Source organism: Ranitomeya variabilis, chromosome 8, assembly GCF_051348905.1.
Source record: "Ranitomeya variabilis isolate aRanVar5 chromosome 8, aRanVar5.hap1, whole genome shotgun sequence".
Taxonomy (NCBI): domain Eukaryota; kingdom Metazoa; phylum Chordata; class Amphibia; order Anura; family Dendrobatidae; genus Ranitomeya; species Ranitomeya variabilis.
Genome location: NC_135239.1, coordinates 145,977,503 through 146,002,145, shown reverse-complemented (window position 1 = coordinate 146,002,145; position 24,643 = coordinate 145,977,503). Strand labels below are relative to the sequence as shown.

Sequence of the window (24,643 nt, the reverse complement as noted above, 5' to 3'; positions counted from 1 at the left end):
TCACACTCAACATGGAACAGAGGAAGCGAAGGAAAGAGTTGTTTCAGGAGCTTAGAAAGAAAATTATAGACAAACATGTTAAAGGTAAAAGTTATAAGACCATCTCCAAGCAGCTTGATGTTCCTGTGACTACAGTTGCACATATTATTCAGAAATTTAAGATTCATGGGACTGTAGCCAACCTCCCTGGACGTGGCCGCAGGAGGAAATTCGATGACAAATCAAAGAGACGGATAATACAATGGTAACAAAAGACCCCAGACAAACTTCTAAACAGTGTCCCTACTGTGAAACATGCATTAGGTTCTGTAATGTTCTGGGGCTGCTTTACTGCATCTGGCACAGGGTGTCTAGAATCTGCGCAGGGTACAATGAAATCTCAAGACTATCAAGGGATTCTAGAGAGAAATGTGCTGCCCAGTGTCAGAAAACTTAGTCTCAGTCGCAGGTCATGGGTCTTGCAAGGATAATGACCCAAAACACACAGTTAAAAACACCCAAGAATGGCCAAGAATGGCTAAGAGGAAAACATTGGACTATTCTGAAGTGGCCTTCTATGAGCCCTGACCTAAATCCTATTGAGCATCTTTGGAAAGAGTTGAAACATGCCATCTGGAAAAGGCAACCTTCAAACACGAGACAACTGGAGCAGATTGCTCTTGAGGAGTGGGCCAAAATACCTGTTGAGAGCTGCAGAAGTCTCATTGACAGATACAGGAATCATTTGATTGCAGTGATTGCCTCAAAAGGTTGTACAACAAAATATTAAGTTAAGGGTATCATCATTTCTGTCCAGGCCTATTTCATGAGTTTTATTTATTTTTTTTATTCTGTGGAAGCATGGTTGAAAAGCAATGTTTGACTTTCATTTGTTCATTCTTATAGATTTTTTTTACTTATTATTACTTTTGTCAGATTCATGTTATTTCTGTAACCATTGTGGGTTTTTCTGTCATTAAACGAGGGCTACCAACAATTTTGACCACGTGGGTATGTGGTTTACCCTATGGTATTCCCATTTCTTTTCTTGTCTTACTTCATTGTGAATTTTCTTACAGGGACAACATCAGTAACGTTTTTAGTAAGTTTTATGGGAAGGAGTATTGACACTGCTTCTCGGAAAGTCACATGTTATGGGGAGGAGCTAACTGTTATGAGGCGGTAAGATTTGAGTCAGTCACAAAAGGATGGTGATGGCAGCAAGGACTGGTATGTGACAGGAAACAGGCCTCTACAGGGATCTGAGCCGTGCCACAGGGAGATAGAAGGCAAGGCAGTGGACAGCCGCCATTGTGAGAGGATTTTCACTGCATTTCTGGGAGGGCAGAAAACAGCTCAGCTACTGAGGTGTAACTGAGTTGGGGTCTCCACAGAGAGAACCGGAAAGCAGTCAATATCACACTGAAAAACTGCCTGTCTGCAAATGTTCATCTGTAAGGAATTGGCTGACCCGTTTACCTCACAGCTGTATATAATTATCTATCAGATTACCTCCGTAAAATCAGTTCTAAATACAAACTGCCTCTGTCATCTCTGGGGAAATATCTACATATAGTCGCTCAGCTCATCGCATTATTTTTTTTAGTTTTTCGCCACCATTGAACTTAACTTACTCTACTGTTTGATCTGATTGACGTCATGGCTTGTCATTGGTCGCGTGAGCGGTCACATGGGCGGCCGCGACCAATCACAAGCCGTGACGTCATCTAAGGCCCTGAACGCGCTCATTCTTAAGAAGGAAGGCTGCCGGAAAGAAGCAGGGCGCGTCCGAGGGTGAGTATATACCTAATAGGAATATACTCACCCTCGGCTTCTTTCCGGCAGCCTTCCTACCGAAGAATGAGCGCATTCAGGGCCTTAGATGACGTCACGGCTTGTGATTGGTCGCGGCCACCCATGTGACCGCCACGTGACCAATCACAAGCCGTGACGTAATTCTCAGGTACTAAATTCCTAGAATTAGGAATTTAGTACCTGAGAATTACGTCACGGCTTGTGATTGGTCGCGTGGCGGTCACATGGGCGGCCGCGACCAATCAGAAGCCGTGACATCATGGAAGGCCCTGAACGCGTTCATTTTAAGCAAAGAAGGCTGCCGGTTACCAGCGGTAAGGTCCAGGCTGCGTCGGAGAGGTGAGTATATCAATATTTTTTATTTTAATTCTTTATTTTACACATTAATATGGATCCCAGGGCCTGAAGGAGAGTTTCCTCTCCTTCAGACCCTGGGAACCATCAGGGATACCTTCCGATACTGGAGTCCCATTGACTTGTATTGGTATCGGGTATCGGTATCGGATCAGATCCGATACTTTGCCGGTATCGGCCGAAACTTTCCGATGCCGATACTTTCAAGTATCGGACGGTATCGCTCAACACTACTCATCAGAGACCTTTCATTGTCAAAAGATAAAGCTGAACTTCTTGCATCTAGGTTGAAACAGAAGAATCTTCTTAATGATTATGTCAAAGTGTGTTATTACCGAAACAGAAGTAACACTTTAACACAATTTTTCACAGTTGATGGACCAATGGTGTACTGTAACAATGTGAATGGCCTCTTTGAAGAACTGAGTCAAGAGTATTTTGTTGCAGATTGGCAATTGTCTATTGACTCATCCCAGAGAAGTTTGAAAGCAGTGATGCTTCACAATGGAAATATGAAACCATCAATCCCTATTGCTCACTCATGTCATCTAAAGGAAAGTTATGAAAAACTGTCAGTTGTTTTGCATGCTATATAAGCATCATCAATGGAATATATGTGGGGATTTGAAAGTAATTGGTCTGCTAATGGGAATGCAAAGAGGTTTCATAAAATATTGTTGCTTCTTGTGTTATGGGACAGTAGAAATACAGTAGAGCATTATGTTCATTGTGATTGGAGACAGAGAAACATCTATGCTCCAGGTAAAGACAATGTTCAGCATAATCCTTTAGTTGCTCAAACAAAAATCTTTCTCTCTCCACTACATATAAAGTTTGTATTGATTAAAAACTTTGTGAAAGCCATGGCAAAGACAAATTCACAAGGGTTTTAGTACATTTCACAAAAATTCTCCAGCATTTCACCAGCAAAACTGAAGGAAGGGGTATTTGTTGGTCCTCAGACCAGAGAGCTAATGAGAGATGATGTGTTGGAAGGAACTCTAAATGATAAGGAATTGAGATCTTGGAAAAGCTTCAAGTGGATCTGTGAAAACGTCTTAGGAAAACAAAAATCTACAGAATATGTTGGAGGTGTTGATGACCTGCTAAATGCATAATAGTGTCTTGGATGTCACAAGTCTCTGAAAGTGAACCTTTTGCATTTACATTTAGATTTCTTCCCTCAAAATCTTGGGGATCTAAGCGATGAACAAGGCGAGCAGTTTCACTAGGAGATTAAAGTAATGAAACACCGCTACCAGGGTTTTTGGAATGACTCAATGATGGCAGATTATTGTTGGATGTTATATAGGGACAACCCTGAAAAATCGTATCAACGACAGTCTAATGTCAAGCACTTTTAATTTGTGCTCAAATTTTGGGTTCTATTTTGCATGTGAAGTTATTTTGGTTCAATAAAAACTGTTTTGTAAAGTGAAGTATTTATTCTGATATGTAGATTACTGTTTTCTTACTGTCGCTGTCGTCACGACAATAACCCTCATTCACCAGTCATCCCAAATTAGACTATAAGCATGTGGTACCGGGTAAGAATGAGTCAGACAAAAGCTGGTTCAATCTCAGTGCATGCTCGTGCCTGTTAAGTGTCAGCAACTGACTTTATTTCTAGATACGCAGTACTATATCATTTTAGAAAAAGGAATGCAATAGGCGGGGTTTAAGCAGTATATGTCTAGTATTCAGTCTTTCTGATTTGTCCTGATGTCTCCTGGCGAATCCTCCTTTCTTCACATTCCTGAAGTTTCAATTTCAGAAGAAATGATACTTCTTTCTTCAGAGATGAAAACTAGGGCAAAGGTGAATACTGGCAGCCATTTTAAATACAGTTATATCTGCAAGCATAGGAAAAACTTATTGTTTCACAGTATAAGATTATATAAAAGTACAAAAAGGTATAAAGATATATCTTTTCACCTTGACATCGCCAGTATATTTCCTATACCTTATAATAATGATGCTACTCCATGGAAACATACATGCTACAGAAAAACCATATACATTTTTTAAATCAAGACAAAAAGATGATTCAGAAAAGTATAAAGTCACCTGTGATGATTACAAAAAATATTTTTTGTAGACCTGTGTAATAGGACAAAGTAAAAAAGTTAGAAAAAAGGAAAAAAAAATGTTTTAAATAATTGTAAAAATAAAAATAAAAATATACTCGTGTTTAAGCCGAGATTCTCAGCACATTTTTTGACACGAGTCATTGTCCAGAAAGCCGGTGGGGGAGGGGGAGCGGCGGAGCAGTGGCAGGAGTTGGTGGCTTTGAAGACATACTCACCCTCCTTGTGCCATCGCTGTATTTCCGATGGTCTTGGCGCCGGCAGCTTTTCCTGTGCTGAGCAGTCACATGGTACCGCTAATTAACGTAATGAATATGCACGCATCTCCACTCCAATAGGCGTTGAAGCGCATATTCATTACCTTAATGAGCGGTACCACGTGACTGCTCAGCACAGGAAGAGCTGCTGCTCCGGGACAACGGCGATGCAGCGACGGTGTGAGGAGGCTGAATAGGACAGGGAGGGGGTGAGCCATGCATACAATCATGGGACAGGACTGGGGGAGCCATGCATACAGCGATGGGACCGGGGGAGCCATGCATACAGCGATGGGACCAGGGGAGCCATGCATACAGTGATGGGACCAGGGGAGCCATGTATACAGCGTTGGGACTGGGGGAGCCATGCATACAGCGATGTGACTGGGGGAGCCATGCATACAGCGATGGGACCGGGGGAGCCATGCATACAGTGATGGGATCAGGGGAGCCAAGCATACAGTGATGGGACCGGGGGAGCTATGCATATGGCGATGGGACCAGGGGAGCCATGTGTTGTGAATTTGGTTTCTGGGCTCCCCCGGTGGTTACTGGTGGTACTGAACTTGTGTGCTTCATCTCCTCTGTTCACCTGTTTCCATCAGGATGTGGGAGTTTCTATTTAGCCTTGCTCCTCAGTCATTTCTATGCCGGCCAACAATGTTACCAGAAGCCTTTCTGTTGCTTGTTCCTGCTCCTAGACTACTATCAGCTAAGTTGGACTTGTAGTCCTAAGATTGTTTTGCATTTTTGTTCCAGTTCTCTGTTTTTGAATATTTCTGAGGCTGGAAGCTCTTGTGAGCTGAAATTACCACTCTGGTGTCATGAGTTGATATTAGAGTTTTAAAGTAATTTCGGGATGGTGTTTTGAAAGGGTTTTCAGCTGACTGTGAAGTTCCCTTTTCTGTCTTCCTACTATCTAGTAAGCGGACCTCAATTTGCTAAACCTATCTTCATACTTCGTGTGTCATTTTCCTCTAAAATCACCGACAATATATGTGGGGGCTACTGTCTGCCTTTTGGGGAAAATTTCTCTAGAGGTAAGCCAGGTCTGTATTTTCCTCTGCTAGGGTCAGTCAGTCCTCCGGCTGGCGCTGGGCGTCTAGGGATAAAACGTAGGCACGCTACCCGGCCACTGTTAGTTGTGCGGTAGGTTTAGCTCACAGTCAGCTCGAGTTCCCATCTTCCAAGAGCTAGTCCTTTTGTATGCTTTACTACGGTCTCTTGCCATTGAGAACCATGACAGTTTGGCCGGACCAAGAGTTAAAATAATTGGCAGAAGAAAGGAGAGAAAAGAAGTCTGCAGAGAATTTTTTTTTTTTTTTCTGAGTTTGCTCATTAGTTGATTCACTTGCATCTCTGCTTACTGCAGCCTTCGTCTCTCTCTCCTTCTAATCCTTGAATGGTTCTGATTTCACCTGATTAAAATGGATCCTCAGAGTTTAGCTATTGGTTTGGATAATCTCGCTATGAAGGTTCAAAGTTTACAGGATTTTGTAATTCATGCTCCTATATCTGAACCTAGAATTCCTTTACCTGAATTTTTCTCCGGGGATAGATCTCGCTTCCAGAATTTCAAACATAATTGTAAATTATTTTTGTCTCTGAGATCTCGCTCCGCTGGAGATCCTGCACAGCAGGTCAGGATTGTAATTTCCTTGCTCCGGGGCGACCCTCAGGATTGGGCATTTGCTTTGGCACCAGGGGATCCTGCGTTGCTCAATGTGGATGCGTTTTTCCTGGCTTTGGGGTTGCTTTATGAGGAACCTCATTTAGAGATTCAGGCTGAAAAAGCCTTGATGGCCCTGTCTCAAGGGCAAGATGAGGTTGAAATATACTGCCAAAAATTTCGTAAGTGGTCTGTGCTTACTCAGTGGAATGAGTGCGCCCTGGCGGCGAATTTCAGAGAGGGTCTCTCTGATGCCATTAAAGATGTTATGGTGGGGTTCCCTGTGCCTACAGGTCTGAATGAGTCCATGACAATGGCTATTCAGATTGATCGGCGTTTGCGGGAGCGCAAACCTGTGCACCATTTGGCGGTGTCTACTGAGAAGGCGCCAGAGATTATGCAATGTGATAGAATTCTGTCCAGAAGCGAACGACAGAATTTTAGGCGAAAAAATGGGTTATGCTTCTATTGTGGTGATGCAACTCATGTTATATCAGCATGCTCTAAACGTACTAAGAAGGTTGATAAGTCTGTTTCAATTGGCACTTTACAGTCTAAGTTTATTCTATCTGTGACCCTGATTTGCTCTTTATCGTCTATTACTGCGGACGCCTATGTCGACTCTGGCGCCGCTTTGAGTCTTATGGATTGGTCCTTTGCCAAACGCTGTGGGTTTAATTTAGAGCCTCTGGAAGTTCCTATACCTCTGAAGGGTATTGACTCTACGCCATTGGCTAGTAATAAACCACAATACTGGACACAAGTAACTATGCGTATTAATCCGGATCACCAGGAGATTATTCGCTTCCTTGTGTTGTATAATCTACATGATGTGTTGGTGCTTGGATTGCCATGGCTGCAATCTCATAACCCAGTCCTCGACTGGAAAGCAATGTCTGTGTTAAGCTGGGGATGTCAGGGGACTCATGGGGACGTACCTTTGGTTTCCATTTCGTCATCTATTCCCTCTGAGATTCCAGAATTTTTATCTGATTATCGTGACGTTTTTGAGGAGCCTAAACTTGGTTCACTACCTCCGCACAGAGATTGCGATTGTACTATAGATCTGATTCCGGGCAGTAAGTTTCCAAAGGGTCGTTTATTTAATCTATCTGTGCCTGAACATGCTGCTATGCGGGAATATATTAAGGAGTCCTTGGAAAAGGGACATATTCGTCCTTCGTCATCTCCCTTAGGAGCCGTTTTTTTCTTTGTATCTAAAAAAGATGGCTCTTTGAGGCCGTGTATTGATTATCGGCTTTTGAATAAAATCACGGTTAAATATCAGTATCCTTTGCCACTGCTTACTGATTTGTTTGCTCGAATAAAGGGGGCCAAGTGGTTCTCTAAGATTGATCTTCGTGGGGCGCATAATTTAGTGCGAATTAAGCAGGGGGATGAGTGGAAAACCGCATTTAATACGCCTGAGGGCCATTTTGAGTATTTAGTAATGCCTTTTGGTCTTTCAAATGCCCCTTCAGTCTTTCAGTCTTTTATGCATGACATTTTCCGTGAATATTTGGATAAATTTATGATTGTGTATCTGGATGATATTTTGATTTTTTCGGATGACTGGGACTCTCATGTCCAACAGGTCAGGAGGGTTTTTCAGGTTTTGCGCTCTAATTCCTTGTGTGTAAAGGGTTCTAAGTGTGTTTTTGGGGTTCAAAAGATTTCGTTTTTGGGGTACATTTTTCCCCCTCTTCCATTGAGATGGACCCTGTCAAGGTTCAGGCTATTTGTGATTGGACGCAACCCTCTTCTCTTAAGAGCCTTCAGAAGTTTTTGGGCTTTGCTAATTTTTATCGTCGATTTATAACTGGTTTTTCTGATGTTGCTAAGCCGTTGACTGATTTGACTAAGAAGGGTGCTGATGTTGCTGATTGGTCCCCTGCTGCTGTGGAGGCCTTTCGGGAGCTTAAGCGCCGCTTTTCTTCCGCCCCTGTATTGCGTCAGCCTGATGTTACTCTTCCTTTTCAGGTTGAGGTCGACGCTTCAGAAATCGGAGCTGGGGCGGTTTTGTCGCAGAAAAGTTCCGAATGCTCCGTGATGAGACCTTGCGCGTTCTTTTCTCGTAAATTTTCGCCCGCTGAGCGAAATTATGATATTGGTAATCGGGAGCTCTTGGCTATGAAGTGGGCTTTTGAGGAGTGGCGTCATTGGCTTGAGGGGGCTAGACATCAGGTGGTGGTATTGACCGACCACAAGAATTTGATTTATCTTGAGTCTGCCAGGCGCCTGAATCCTAGACAGGCGCGCTGGTCGTTATTTTTCTCTCGGTTTAATTTTGTGGTTTCTTACCTACCGGGTTCTAAGAATGTGAGGGCGGATGCCCTTTCTAGGAGTTTTGAGCCTGATTCCCCTGGTAATTCTGAACCTACAGGTATCCTTAAGGATGGAGTGATATTATCTGCTGTTTCCCCAGACTTGCGACGGGTCTTGCAGGAGTTTCAGGCGGATAGACCTGATCGTTGCCCGCCTGGTAGACTGTTTGTTCCGGATGATTGGACCAGTAGAGTCATCTCGGAGGTCCATTCTTCTGCGTTAGCTGGTCATCCTGGAATCTTTGGTACCAGGGATTTGGTGGCTAGGTCCTTCTGGTGGCCTTCCCTGTCGCGAGATGTGCAAGGTTTTGTGCAGTCTTGTGATGTTTGTGCTCGGGCCAAGCCTTGTTGTTCTCGGGCTAGTGGATTGTTGTTATCTTTGCCTATTCCGAAGAGGCCTTGGACTCACATCTCCATGGATTTTATTTCTGATCTCCCTGTTTCTCAGAAGATGTCTGTCATCTGGGTGGTGTGTGACCGTTTCTCTAAGATGGTCCATTTGGTCCCCTTGCCTAAATTGCCTTCCTCATCCGAGCTGGTTCCTCTGTTTTTTCAAAATGTGGTTCGCTTGCATGGTATTCCGGAGAATATCGTTTCTGACAGGGGAACCCAATTCGTGTCTAGATTTTGGCGAGCGTTCTGTGCTAGGATGGGCATTGATTTGTCTTTTTCGTCTGCTTTCCATCCTCAGACTAATGGCCAGACCGAGCGAACTAATCAGACCTTGGAGACCTATTTGAGGTGTTTTGTGTCTGCGGATCAGGATGATTGGGTTGCCTTTTTGCCCTTGGCGGAGTTTGCCCTCAATAACCGGGCTAGTTCTGCCACCTTGGTTTCTCCTTTCTTCTGTAATTCGGGGTTTCATCCTCGTTTCTCTTCCGGTCAGGTGGAGTCTTCGGATTGTCCTGGAGTGGATGCTGTGGTGGAGAGGTTGCATCAGATTTGGGGGCATGTGGTGGACAATTTGAAGTTGTCCCAGGAGAAGACTCAGCAGTTTGCCAACCGCCGTCGTCGTGCTGGTCCTCGTCTTTGTGTTGGGGACTTGGTGTGGTTGTCTTCTCGTTTTGTCCCTATGAAGGTTTCTTCTCCTAAGTTTAAGCCTCGGTTCATCGGCCCGTACAAGATATTGGAGATTCTTAACCCTGTGTCCTTTCGTTTGGACCTCCCTGCATCTTTTTCTATTCATAATGTCTTCCTTCGGTCATTGTTGCGCAGGTATGAGGTACCGGTTGTGCCTTCCGTTGAGCCTCCTGCTCCGGTGTTGGTTGAGGGTGAGTTGGAGTACGTTGTCGAGAAGATCTTGGACTCCCGTGTTTCCAGACGGAGACTTCAGTATTTGGTCAAGTGGAAGGGCTACGGTCAGGAGGATAATTCTTGGGTGACAGCCTCTGATGTTCATGCCTCCGATTTGGTCCGTGCCTTTCATAGGGCTCATCCTGATCGCCCTGGTGGTTCTGGTGAGGGTTCGGTGCCCCCTCCTTGAGGGGGGGGTACTGTTGTGAATTTGGTTTCTGGGCTCCCCCGGTGGTTACTGGTGGTACTGAACTTGTGTGCTTCATCTCCTCTGTTCACCTGTTTCCATCAGGATGTGGGAGTTTCTATTTAGCCTTGCTCCTCAGTCATTTCTATGCCGGCCAACAATGTTACCAGAAGCCTTTCTGTTGCTTGTTCCTGCTCCTAGACTACTATCAGCTAAGTTGGACTTGTAGTCCTAAGATTGTTTTGCATTTTTGTTCCAGTTCTCTGTTTTTGAATATTTCTGAGGCTGGAAGCTCTTGTGAGCTGAAATTGCCACTCTGGTGTCATGAGTTGATATTAGAGTTTTAAAGTAATTTCGGGATGGTGTTTTGAAAGGGTTTTCAGCTGACTGTGAAGTTCCCTTTTCTGTCTTCCTACTATCTAGTAAGCGGACCTCAATTTGCTAAACCTATCTTCATACTTCGTGTGTCATTTTCCTCTAAAATCACCGACAATATATGTGGGGGCTACTGTCTGCCTTTTGGGGAAAATTTCTCTAGAGGTAAGCCAGGTCTGTATTTTCCTCTGCTAGGGTCAGTCAGTCCTCTGGCTGGCGCTGGGCGTCTAGGGATAAAACGTAGGCACGCTACCCGGCCACTGTTAGTTGTGCGGTAGGTTTAGCTCACAGTCAGCTCGAGTTCCCATCTTCCAAGAGCTAGTCCTTTTGTATGCTTTACTACGGTCTCTTGCCATTGAGAACCATGACAGCCATGCAAACAACGATAGGACCCGGGGGAGCCATGCATACAACAGGGGGAGCCACACATACCAGGACAGGACGCGAGAGCCGTGCATAGCAGGACAGGGATGAGGGGACAATGCATACCCGGCTTATACTTGAGTCAATAAGCTTACCCAGTTTTCCGTGGCAAAGTTAGGTGCCTCGACTTATACTCGGGTCGACTTCTACTCGAGTATACACGGTATGTTATATCTCTAAATAAATATTTGAATGAAAAAAAAATCTAAACAATAAAAGCAGACATATTTGGTTTTGCCACGTCCGCAAATACCTGACCTATAAAACTGTCCTACTAGTTAACCCCTTTAGTGAACAGCATTAAAAAAAGGCAAAAAACGATGCTTTATCATCATGCCACCGAACAAAAAGTGGAATAACACGCAATCAAAAAGACGGATATAAACATGGTACCTGTTATGGACCTGGTGGTTAGGTGCACCTGGAATGACCTGATGGTTAAACTAGAAGACAGGACGAGCTCTGGGAAGTGGGAACTCTGCTGACCGCAAATCCGAATCCTATAACACACACACTAGAAATAGCTGTAGAGCGTACCTAACTCTCCCTAGACGCCTCTTCACAGCCTAAGAGCTAACTACCCCTAAAGATAGGAAAATAAGCCTTACCTTGCCTCAGAGAAAATTCCCCAAAGGTAAAGGCAGCCCCCCACATATATTAACTGTGAGTTAAGAGGAAAGTCACAAACACAGGGATGAAACAGGTTTCAGCAAAGGAGGCCAGACTTACTAGATAGACTGAGGATAGGAAAGGGATCTATGCGGTCAGCACAAAAAACTACAAAAAGCCACGCAGAGTGTGCAAAAAGACCCCCGCACCGACTCACGGTGCGGAGGTGCCACTCTGCAACCCAGAGCTTCCAGCTAGCAAGGCAATATCATGTTAGCAAGCTGGACTAGAACTTAGCAAGTGCTAAGAAATATATTCAGTACACAATGAACAACAAATGAACTAGCAGGGACTTAGCTTCTGCTGGAGTAGACAGGTCATCAGAAAGATCCGAGAGAGATCTGAACCAGTGCTAATACATTGACAGCTGGCATGGAGTAACGATCTGAGTGGAGTTAAATAGAGAAGCCAACCCAGCCGCAAACGAGGGCAGCTGAGGAAGCAACCTCAGAACCAGCAGTTCCACTCACAGCCACCAGAGGGAGTCCATGGACAGAACTCGCCGAAGTATCATTCATGACCACAGGAGGAAGTTCAAGAACGGAATTCACAACAGGTACCACTGAAAACGTCATCTTGTCCCGCAAAATACATGCCACCATACAGCTTCATCAGCAAAAAAATAAAAAGTTATAGCTCTCAGAATAAAGCGATGCAAAATAATTATTTTTTCTATAAAACAGTTTTTACTGTATAAAAAAAATGTAAAAGAGGTATCGCTGTAATCATACTGACATGAAGAGTAAAACTGCCTTATCAATTTTACCACACATGGATCGGCATTACCCCCCCATGAAATAAATTCATGAATTGCTGTTTTTTGTTCATTCTGCCTCCCAAAAATCGGAATAGAAAGCGATCAAAAATGTCATGTTCCCGAAAATGGTACCAACAAAAAGTCAACTCGCCCCGCAAAAAACAAGACCTCTCGTGACTCTGTGGGCCAAAATATGGAAGAATTATAGCTCTAAAAAGATGGTGTTGCAAAAACAATTTTTTGCAATAAAAACCATCTTTTAGTGTGTGACAGCAGCCAAACATAAAAACCTGCTATATGTCAGATGTCAGTGTCCGTGTATCTAATACTTGCGGCACACATGTGGCATGCGTGTGCTGCATCAGTACCACATGAATGGGCACCAGGGAAGAAGTGCTGCTGTTTCCTGGCGCCGAGTGCTGAACACGGCTCTCATCATTCTTCCCTGCTCTGCCGGCGATCGGCGCGAGAAGTTGAGAATTATGACAGCTATATTTAAGTGATAAAAGAGACAGCAGGCAGCGGCTGATGGGACTTTTACTCCCATCAGCCTACCCCTGCTGCCGCTAATAACAGTGACAGCAGGAGCTGCTGATGGAGGTATTCATCAGTCTCCGTCTGTGCTATAAATAAATTAAAAAACGGCATGGGTTCCCCTGTATTTTCTATAACCAGCCAGGCAAAACTCACAGCAAGGGGCAGCCACCCTCAGCTGTCAGCTTCGACTTCAGCAAGGTTGGTTATCAAGAATAGAGAGGTCCCCACCCTGTTTTTTAAATTATTTAAATAAATAATTTAAAAAAAACGGTATGGTTCCCCCCATTTTTGACAACCAGCTTTGCTAAAGCTCACAGCTGGGGCTGGTATTCTCAGCCTGGTAAGGGGCCATGGATATTGACCCCCCAAGCCTAAAAATAGCATCTTGCAGCTGCCCAGAAAAGGCACATCGATTAGATGCACCAATTCTGGTGCTTTTCCCAGCTATTCCCACTTGCTGTGTAGTGGTAGCAAGTGGGATTCATATTTGTGGGGTTGATGTTACCTTTGTATTGTCAAGTGACATCAAGCCCATGGCTTGGTAATGGAGAAGTGTCTATAAGACACCTATCCATTACTAATCCTATAGTTGTAAATAAAGGTAAAGCTAGAATAAAGTCCTTTATTAGAAATAAGACTAAACACAGTTTTCCATTTATATTTAAAAATAACAAACACAATTATACTCACCTAAAAGTGATCCTATACAGAAGTATTTGTTGCAAAACGACAGACAACACCACAAAATTGTCATTAAAAACAACTTAATATACTACATAGTTTGCACAAAGATACCTTGTAAAAAAGAGGAACACATTTATTATAAAATCCATAAACAACTAGATTCAGCCAATCAGCTGTTCATATTAAAAGCCAAGTAGAATAAATATAAAAAAGTCCCAAAAGTCAAATTGATTAGCTCCAAAGCATGTGAAGTTTAAACGATTGATGCATAGAGTCCCCCACAGTAAATGGATTTGAAAATAAAGCTGTATGTAATACGTGATGTTGGGGTTACCTCTATGACCGAGATGCTGGAGTCCGTAGTGTATGATTCTTCTCTGGAGATGATTGCAGCAAGAGTAAAGAAAAAATACTTTCAGGAACGCGGTCCCGGCCGGTGACACATGCTCCCTGAGCCTGTTACCCGATGGCGTGCGAGCGTGTGGAAGCTCGTGGTTGAAGTCTGCGGCAATGGAGTAGACCAGCAGGACCGTGCGTAACGTAAGTTGTCACGTGACCGGCAAGGGTAAGAGGCATCGTAAGGACCAGTTCCTACTAGGGTTGAGCTAAACAGATCGGACAAATTCAAAAATCGCCGACTTTCGGGTTTCATGAAACTCTACCCGATCCTAGTGTGGGATCGGCCATGTGGTCGGCGATCTTCCCGCCAAAGTCGCGTTTCGTATGACGCATTCAGCACCATTTCTCAGCCAATGAAGGAGGACGCAGAGTGTGGGAAGCGTTATGACATAGGTCTCCCCCCAAAACAAGTGAGATTCAAATTCTCACAAAGTGGACATACCTCAGTTCAATTAGTTTCTCTTGTATCAGCCAGCCACTTGCTGCCACTCACATTGCGTTGTAAAATACACTGGGCCTGAGTTGTGGTTCAGTCTCCCCCCCAAAAAAAGTGAGATTCAAATTCTCACAAAGTGGATATACCTCAGTCCTCTTAGTTTGTCGTGTATCAGCCAGCCACTTGCTGCCACTCACATTGCATTGTAAAATACACTGGGCCTGAGTTTTGGTTTCAGTCTCCCCCCCAAAAACGTGAGATTCAAATTCTCACAAAGTGGATATACCTCAGTCCTCTTAGTTTCTTGTGTATCAGCCAGCCACTTGCTGCCACTCACATTGCGTTGTAAAATACACTGGGCCTGAGTTTGGGTTCAGTCTCCCCCCCAAAAAAGTGAGATTCAAATTCTCACAAAGTGGATATACCTCAGTCCTCTTAGTTTCTTGTGTATCAGCCAGCCACTTGCTGCCACTCACATTGCGTTGTAAAATACACTGGGCCTGAGTTGTGGTTCAGTCTCCCGCCCAAAAAAAGTGAGATTCAAATTCTCACAGAGTGGATATACCTCAGTCCTCTTAGTTTCTCGTGTATCAGCCAGCCACTTACTGCCACTCACATTGCGTTGTAAAATACACTGGGCCTGAGTTTGGGTTCAGTCTCCCCCCAAAAAAAGTGAGATTCAAATTGTCACAAAGTGGATATACCTCAGTCCTCTTAGTTTCTCGTGTATCAGCCAGCCACTTGCTGCCACTCACATTACGTTGGAAAATACACTGGGCCTGAGTTGTGGTTCAGTCTCCCCAACAAAAAAGAGAGATTTAAATTGCCACTAAGTGGATCTACGCCAGTTCTGTTAGTTTGTCGTATATCTTCCAGCCACGTTCTGCCACTTACATTGTGTAGTGTAATACACTGAGCCTGAGTTTTGGTGCAGTCTCCCCCCAAAAAAATTTGAGATTTGAGATTTAAATTCTCAAAAAGTTTATATACACCTTCTACCTTGTTTTACAGTACCATATAACGGTTGTTATTTTTGTTACATTTTCCCAAAAATGAGGAAGTCTGGTGGAAGAGGCCGTGGGCGGTCGTTGCCAGCTGGCAATGACGGTGGTGGTCGTGGTGGTGGAGCATCTGGTGGTAGTGGGAAAAGCAAAATAGCACCTAAGTCTCGAGGTGTTGAGCCAGCATCATTGTCTGGCTACACAAGGCCTCGAAGGCTCCCTTATCTGGGAATAGGAAAACCGCTTTTAAATCCGGTGCAGCAGGAAAAAGTTTTGGCTTTCCTTGCTGACTCAGCCTCTAGCTCTTTTGCCTCCTCTTCCGAAAGTTCGAAATATAAAAGCAGCGAGTCATCAGTGGATGCTCCCAGTCAGGAACAAGTCTCTTCCTTGTGTCCTTCACCCAAATAAAAAGTGAAGGATGAGGCAGGCGACACTACAGTTTACTCCATGGAGCTGTTTACACATACTGTGCCTGGGTTAGAAAGGGAAACTGTTAACAGCCCATTGCAAGATGAATCGGACATGGAGTGCACAGATGCACAGCCACAGCTAGATTATTATGCTGTTTCATTGACTCAGATCACTACATTGCCCTCGCAGTGTACTCATCCAGAATCTGACCCTGATGAGACTATGGTGCCCCGTCCCGAACGCTATAGCACCTTACACGGTGACACAGAGGAAGGTGCACATGACATTGAAGAGGAGGTGATAGATGACCTAGTTGTTGACCCAGATTGGCAGCCATTGGGGGAAGAGGGTGCCGCTGCCAGTAGCTCAGAAGTGGAGGAGGATGATCCGCAGCAGCCATCTACATCGCAACAGCTGTCATCTGGCAGGCCCGTATCAGGCCAAACACGTTTGTCAAAAACAAAATCAGTTTTAGGACAGCGTGGCCATCCGGTGAAAGTAGCACAGCGTGCAATGCCTGAAAATGTTATCCATAGTAGGAAGAGTGCAGTGTGGCAATTTTTTAACCAAGATCCGAATGATCAGTCAAAAGTTATTTGTAAGAAATGCTCAAAGACCTTTAGCAGAGGGAAGAATCTCCAAAATTTAAATACAACGTGCATGCGTAGACATTTAACCAGCATGCACTTGCAAGCCTGGACTAACTACCAAACGTCCCATACCGTTGGTGCACCCGCTCAGAATGAAGGTAGTCAGCAACGCTACATTGCTTCCCTCACTGTAAGCCCACCGGTTAGGACACAACCAGCAGCAAATGTGGAGGTATCGTCGCAAGGCCAAAGCAGTCAGGGAATCACAAGGTTCTTGGTAGGAAACACTATATGTAGGCCAACATCAAGAATACCATCACCAACCCTCTCTCAATCTGCCATGTCCACCACCACCCCCGCTAGTTCCACGATATGCAGCTCTTCAGTCCAGCTCACCCTACAAGAGACTCTAATTAGGAAAAGGAAGTACTCATCCTCTCATACGCGTACACAGGGTTTGAATGCCCACATTGCTAGACTAATCTCGTTAGAGATGATGCCCTACTGGTTGGTTGAAAGCGAACCTTTCAAAGCCCTGATGGCCTACGCAGTACCATGCCATGACCTACCCAGTCGACACTTCTTTATGAGAAAAGCCATCCCAGCCCTCCACCAGCATGTCAAAGACCGCATTGTCCATGCACTGAGGCAATCAGTCAGTAGAAAGGTGCACCTCACAACAGATACATGGACCAGTAGGCATGGCCAGGGACGTTACGTGTCCATCACGGTGCACTGGGTTAATGTGGTGGATGCAGGGTCCACAGGGGACAGCCAGAGTGGGACAGTTCTGCCTAGCCCACGGTCTAGGAAACAGTTGGCTGTAGGCACTCGCCACCCCTCCTCCTCCTCCAGAAGCGAAAGCTCGTCCACAGAGCGCAGTCGCACGACCACTCCATCCTCAGCTGCCAGTGTTGCACACGAGGTGTCCCATTATGGAACAGCTAGTGGTAAGCGTCAGCAGGCTGTGTTGGAAATGAAGTGTTTGGGCGACAACAGACACACAGCAGAAGTACTGGCCGAGTACTTGCAGCAAGAAACTCAGTCATGGCTGGGCAGTGTACATCTTGAGGCAGGCAAGGTAGTCAGTGATAACGGAAGGAATTTTATGGCTGCCATAGCCCTTTCAGAACTGAAACACATACCTTTCCTTGCTCACACCTTGAACCTGGTGGTGCAGTGCTTCCTGAAAAATTATCCCGGGTTACCAGCCCTGCTCCTGAAGCTGCAAAGACTTTGCTCGCACATCCGCCGGTCGCCCGTACACTCCAGCCGTATGCTGAACCATGCTGAATCTTCCCCAGCACCACCTAATAATCGACGTTGCAACAAGGTGGAACTCCACACTGCACATGCTTCAGAGGCTGGGCGAACAGAGGCGTGCTGTAATTTATTTGTGGGAGGATACACATACACGGGCAGGCAGTTGGATGGCAGACATGGAGTTGTCTGGTGTGCAGTGGTCGAAGCTACAAGACCTCTGTCAAGTCCTTCAGTGTTTTGAGGAATGCACACGGCTGGTAAGTGCAGATGACGCCATCATAAGCATGAGCATCCCACTAATGCATCTGCTGATGCAAAGTTTGACGCACATTAAGGAGCAGGCGTCTGCAGCCGAAGAGGAGGGAAGCCTTGATGACAGTCAGCCATTGTCTGCTCAGGGTACTCTCCTGGACGAGGTGGCGGATGAAGAGGAGGAGGAGGATGATGGGGATGAATATTTATGGGAGGAGGATGCTTCTCAGGGGGCAATAGAAACTGGGGGCGTTGCAAGGTCAGGTACAGGGTTTTTGCGGGACACAAGTGATGTTGATTTGCAAGAAAGTGCTCCTCAACCCAGCATAAGCAGTGAATTGACACCTGGAACATTGGCCAACATGGCTGAGTATGCCTTGCGTATCCTAAAAAGGGACCCCTGCATTATCAAAATGATGACCGATGAGTCATGATTAGTGTTGAGCGATACCGTCCGATACTTGAAAGTATCGGTATCGGAAAGTATCGGCCGATACCGGCAAAGTATCGGATCTAATCCGATACCGATACCCGATACCAATACAAGTCAATGGGACTCATGTATCGGACGGTATTCCTGATGGTTCCCAGGGTCTGAAGGAGAGGAAACTCTCCTTCAGGCCCTGAGAACCATATTAATGTGTAAAATAAAGAATTAAAATAAAAAATATTGCTATACTCACCTCTCCGACGCAGCCTGCACCTTACCGAGGGAACCGGCAGCGTTGTTTGCTTAAAATTCGCGCTTTTAACTTCCTTACTTGAAGTCCCGGCTTGTGATTGGTCGCGCGCCGCCCATGTGGCCGGGACGCAACCAATCACAGCAAGCCGTGACGTAATTTCAGGTCCTTCAGGATTTTAAAATTACGTTCCGGCGTTGTGATTGGTTGCGTCGCGGTCACATGGTCGACGCGACCAATCACAAGCCGTGACGTCACGGGAGGCAGGAGACGCGCGCATTTTAAAATGCGCGCGTGTCCAGCCTCCCGTGACGTCACGGCTTGTGATTGGTCGCGTCGACCATGTGACCGCGACGCAACCAATCACAACGCCGGAACGTAATTTTAAAATCCTGAAGGACCTGAAATTACGTCACGGCTTGCTGTGATTGGTTGCGTCCCGGCCACATGGGCGGCGCGCGACCAATCACAAGCCGGGACTTCGCGTAAGGAAGTTAAAGCGCGAATTTTAAGTAAACAACGCTGCCGGTTCCCTCGGTAAGGTGCAGGCTGCGTCGGAGAGGTGAGTATAGCAATATTTTTTATTTTAATTCTTTATTTTACACATTAATGTTGTTTCGATACCGATACCCGATACCACAAAAGTATCGGATCTCGGTATCGGAATTCCGATACAGCAAATATCGGCCGATACCCGATACTTGCGGTATCGGAATGCTCAACACTAGTCATGATGATTACTGGTTGGCCTGTCTCCTGGGTCCACGATATAAAGGAAAATTACAAAATATCATGCCACATGAGAACCTTGAGCAAATATTGGCTACCAAACAAGCAACTCTTGTAGACCGTTTGGTTCAGGCATTCCCAGCACACAGCGGCGGTGATAGTTCTCACACGAGCTGTAGGGGGCAACATGGCAGAGGTGTTAGAGGTGCACAAATACGAAGTGGCGTTGGACAGAGGGGTTTTATGACCAGGTTGTGGAGTGATTTCGCAATGACCGCAGACACAACAGGTACTGCTGCATCGATTCAAAGTGACAGGAGACAGCATTTGTCCAGTATGGTTACAAACTATTTTTCCTTCCTTATCGATGTTCTCCCTCACAGGTCATTTCCCTTTGATTACTGGGCATCCAAAATAGACACCTGGCCTGAATTGGCAGAATATGCATTACAGGCGCTCGCTTGCCCAACTGCTAGTGTGCTATCAGAAAGAGTCTTCAGTGCTGCTGGTTCAATACTGACGGAAAAAAGGACACGTCTGGCTACCCGAAATGTTGATGATCTAACCTTCATTAAAATTAACCAATCATGGATTTCAAATTATTTTGCCACACCTTCCCCTGCTGACACGTAGCTTGCCTGAAAAATGTCTTGCTTTTGGCCTCCTCATACTGACTGCTCCAATTCCTCCATTTGCAGCTGCTGAATGTCCACCATAGGCCATTTTTATACCTCCGTAAATGGGCTGACTCCCCCCACAGGGCCGTGGTCACCACTTGGCGCAAGCACCCGTGCGGGTGCCGTTTGCCTGGACAGGTGGGTGTGCCCACTCTTGGGCGACAGCACTGGCACAGGGTCCCTCATAGTACAATGAAGTGTCTCTGACAGTGGTGGTGCATAACCAACGTCAGACACACCGGCATAATATGAGGGGCCCTGTGCCAGTACCCCCGCCCACGAGAAAGTGTTCCCCCCAGCTCGAACAGCGCTCTACCACTTGCAAAACTTACCTCTCCCTGCTCCACCACTGTGTAGTCTGTGCAGTTAAATCCTTCAATGGCACTGCCAATACAAATTTGTTGAAATGATAGATGATAGTAAAAATATACAGGGGCCCTGGCCTCCATTTAGACCAGTTAATACTTTGCGCCAACTACCACTGTCTGCTACTCAGCAGAGGAGCCCACCCCTGTACCTAGCTATGCCACCTGTTTATTTATGAACATTTTTTTGGCAGACATTTAGCCTACTTACTTATTTGGACCTAATAACTGTGTCAGCCAGTCCTTACAGTTGTCCTCCACTGAAGAAAGCTATGCAGCCTGTGTACTCCTGTTACCAATTTTGAACTGCATTTAGCCTACTTTTTTATTTTAGGTCTACTACATGTGTCTGTCTGCACCACTCCTTACAGTTGTCCTCCACTGAACAAAGTTATGCTGCCTGTGTACTCCTGTTACAAATTTTGAACTGCATTTAGCCTACTTACTTATTTGGGCCTAGTAACTGTGTCAGCTAGTCCTTACAGTTGTCCTCCACTGAACAAAGCTATGCCGCCTGTGTACTCCTGTTACAAATTTTGAACTGCATTTAGCCTACTTACTTATTTGGGCCTAGTAACTGTGTCAGACAGTCCTTACAGTTGTCCTCCACTGAACAAAGCAATGCCGCCTGTGTACTCCTGTTACAAATTTTGAACTGCATTTAGCCTACTTCCTTTTTGGGCCTAGTAACTGTGTCAGCCAGTCCTTACAGTTGTCCTCCACTGAACAAAGCAATGCCGCCTGTGTACTCCTGTTACCAATTTTGAACTGCATTTAGCCTACTTTTTTATTTTGGGCCTATATCTGTGTTTCCTCCTCATCCTGATATTTGCCCAGCCACTGCTAGATGAGTCTGCTGGTACATTGACCCAGACCACTACATTCCCCTTGCACTCTACACAGCCAGAATCTGACCCTGCTGAAAGTCAGGTTCCGCTTCCCGCATACTATACAACCTTACACGGGGACAAAGAGGAAGGTGCAGATGAAAGTGCAGGTTCCTTCATCAGGTGGGGGGGCATACTCGTTGGCACTGGCACAGGGCCCCTCATAGTACGCAAAAGTGTCTCTGGCAGTGGGAGGTGCCACCCGCTGTCAAACACACCACCATACTATGAGGGGCCCTGTGCCAGTGCCAACTAGTGGGCCCCCCTGCTTGCTCAGGATCACAGCACTTGCAAAGTTGAAATAGTTACCTCTCCCTGCTCCACCGCCTTGACGTATTCCGCATTTCCTGGGCCCAAGAAAATCTTGAGCCAGCCCTAACCCCCACAACTTTAGCCAAATGACCCCCTGTTTTCAATGCATAACTATTATTATAAAGTAAATTAAGATTGACAAGCTTAAGTAATAAGAATTGATGTTTTGGGCATTAAAATGGGCACTGTAGGTGTTTTCCTGTCCTCCACTCACTGCCAACTTTGCTTCCCCATTGACTTGCATTGGGTTTCATGTTTCAGTCGGCCCCCGACTTTTCGCAGTAATCGGCCGATTTCACCCGACCCGACTTTTGAGAAAGTCAGGTTTCGCGAAACCCGACTCGATACTAAAAAAGTAAAAGTCGCTCAACTCTAGTTCCTACGTGTTTCGGAGAACACTGTCTCCTTCGTTAGGGATGGTCCAAAAACTTGGGTTTCCATTGTTTAGGCACATCAGGGGCTCTCCAAACGCGACATGGTGTCCTTTCTCAATTCCAGCCAATTTTGTGTTGAAAAAGTAAAACGGCGCTCCTTCCCTTCCGAGCCCTGCCATGCGCCCAAACAGTGGTTTACCCCCACATATAGGGTATCAGCATACTCAGGACAAATTTCACAACAACCTTTCGTGTCCAATTTCTCCTGTTACCTTTGGTATAATAAAAAATTGGAGGCGAACCGATCATTTTTGTGGAAAAAACATTATTTTTATTTTCACAGCTCTACGTTATAAACTTCTGTGAAGCACTTGGGGGTTCAAAGTGCTCACCACACATCTAGATAAGTTTCTTGGGGGTCTACTTTCCAAAATGGTGTCAATTGTGGGGGGGTTCCACCGTTTAGGCACATCATGGGCTCTCCAAAGCTACATGGTGTCCGTTCTCAATTCCAGCCAATTTTGGGTTGAAAAAGTCAAATGGCACTCCTTCCCTTCCGAGCCCTGCCATGCACCCAAACAGTTGTTTACCCGAATATATGGGGTATCAGCATACTCAGGACAAATTGCACAACTTTTGAGGTCGAATTTCTACAGCTACCCTTGGTAAAATAAAAAAATGGATCTGAAGTAAATTTTTTGTGAAAAAAAGTTAAATGTTAATTTTTTTTAAACATTCCAAAAATTCCTGTGAAGCCCCTGAAGGGTTAATAAACTTCATGAATGTGTATCCACCATGAGGGGTGCAGTTTTTAGAATGGTGTCACTTTTGGGTATTTTCAATCTTATAGACCCCTCAATATGACTTCAAATGTAATGTAGTCCCTAAAAAAATGGTGTTGTAAAAATGAGAAAAATCACTGTTAAATTTTAACCCTTATAACTTCCTAGCAAAGAAAAAATTTGGTTACAAAAATTGTGCTGATGTAAAGTAGACCTGTGAGAAATGTTACTTATTCAGTATTTTGTTTGGCATATCTCTGCGATTTAAGGGCATGAAAATTAAAAGTTGAAAAATTGTGAAATGTTAAACATTTTCACCAAATTTCCATTTTTTTCACAAATAAACGCAAGTCATATCAAAGAAATTTTACCACTATCATGAAGTACAATATGGCATGAGAAAACAATCTCAGAATCACTGGGATCCATTGAAGCGAGTTATTACCTCAAAAAGGGACAGTGGTCAGAATTATAAAAATTGGCCTGGTCATTAACGTGCAAACCACCCTCAGGAGTAAAGGGGTTGAAGCCTCCACCAAGTTATGCCTATTACCGCACACAACCAGACCTGGTTGGAGGTTCAGCAGGGAGAGCCACAGATCAGTTTGGTCTTTTATCCCTTTCAACTGCTCCGCTGCATTGTGAGCTTTATCACCTAAACAGATGAGCTTCAGCAAAGTGTGCTGCCGCTTTGCCTAGGCAGTGCTGAAGAGCTCCCAGCTCAGGGGTGATGGGGAGGCTAGTTCAGATGAGGATAAGGAGGAGGAGGAGAGAAAGGAGCTGGCATACAAAGAGGCTGAAACCCTAATGGAAGTTGGGCCTGCTATTCTTGTTGTGGGTAAGATGTGTGATGTCCCAGCCTCTGACTCTGTCCCAGATTCCACCAGGTTCACCCCGTGTGCCATCAGGGAAATGTAGCATCCTTGTCCACAAGAACTTGTCCATGTGTCTGTGGTTAGGTGGACCTTCCCTGTGACTGCATTGGCCACAGCATGGCTGAAACTGTGTAACACGTGCTTCTGTAACATGGGGAAGACACAACGGGAAAAATAGTGGCAGCTGGGAAGCGAGTACCGTGGGGCTGCCACTGCCAAGAGGTTGAGGAAAGACTCAGTTCTCACAAGCCGAAACAGCAACATTTCCAGGGCTAGCAATCTGGCAATGTGGGTGTTTAGCATTTGGGCCTATGGATGGGTGGATATTTGTGCTTCCTGTTAAATGTCTGGGGCATGGACGACTGAAAGCTGCACTTGGACAACGAACTGGACGGGTTGCTGAATGTTGTGTCTGTGCAACTGCAAGTTGTGGGCAGGAAGCATCAGCACCTGCTTCCTGGACAGCAGATTGGGAAGGCCGTAACACAGGGGAAGGGGCAGTGGTTTCACCCTCAGACATAGCTACTGGGGTGCTTGGCTGCCATGTGCTTCTGCATGCTGGTGGTGCTCAGGTTGGCAGTGCTCTTGCCTCTTTTCATCTTGGTATGACAGATGCTGCAAATTACACTTGTTTTGCCTGAAGTATTTTCAGAAAAAAACGGCCATATAGGGGAACAATGCACCCTTGGCCTGCTATTTAGCCGTGTGGGAGGTTCTGTGGAACAGCTGACCAAGTTCTCCCTCTGGTCAAACCACTACCTCTTCTTGCCTGTTTTCATGCTATGGATCCATCTCTCTCTGCACTGCTGTGCTCTCTATGCGTGCCATCATGCCAGGTTGGATCAGTGGCCTCATCATCAACCACGTCGTCTTAATATTCATTAATCAGATCCTCCTTCTGAGTTGCGATTTTAGGCTGACCTGATGACAACTGTGTATCATCATTATCCTCCACCACTTCAGACATGAATTGACGTTCCCTAATGTGGCTTTCTTCTGGCCATGGGTGCTCAAATGTTTGTGTATCACTGCACTCCACCTCCTCAAGACCCTCTTTAATGGTGCAAGTTGAGAGGACAGAATAATTACAAGGGAACGTAAACAGTTCCTCTGAGTAGCAAGCTTTGGGTTCATATGTCTCCTGGGACTCTTGTTGGGGGAGGAAGAGGGACCAGGTTGATGTTTGTGAGGCCCAGCCTC

General features: G+C 45.4%; 1 protein-coding gene across 3 annotated transcripts in view; it reads right to left on the bottom strand.

Annotated features, from left to right (window-relative positions):
* GUCY2C (guanylate cyclase 2C) overlaps window positions 1-24,643 on the bottom strand; it is a 1,047,636-nt gene that overhangs the window by 698,800 nt on the left and 324,193 nt on the right. The window lies entirely within an intron of this gene.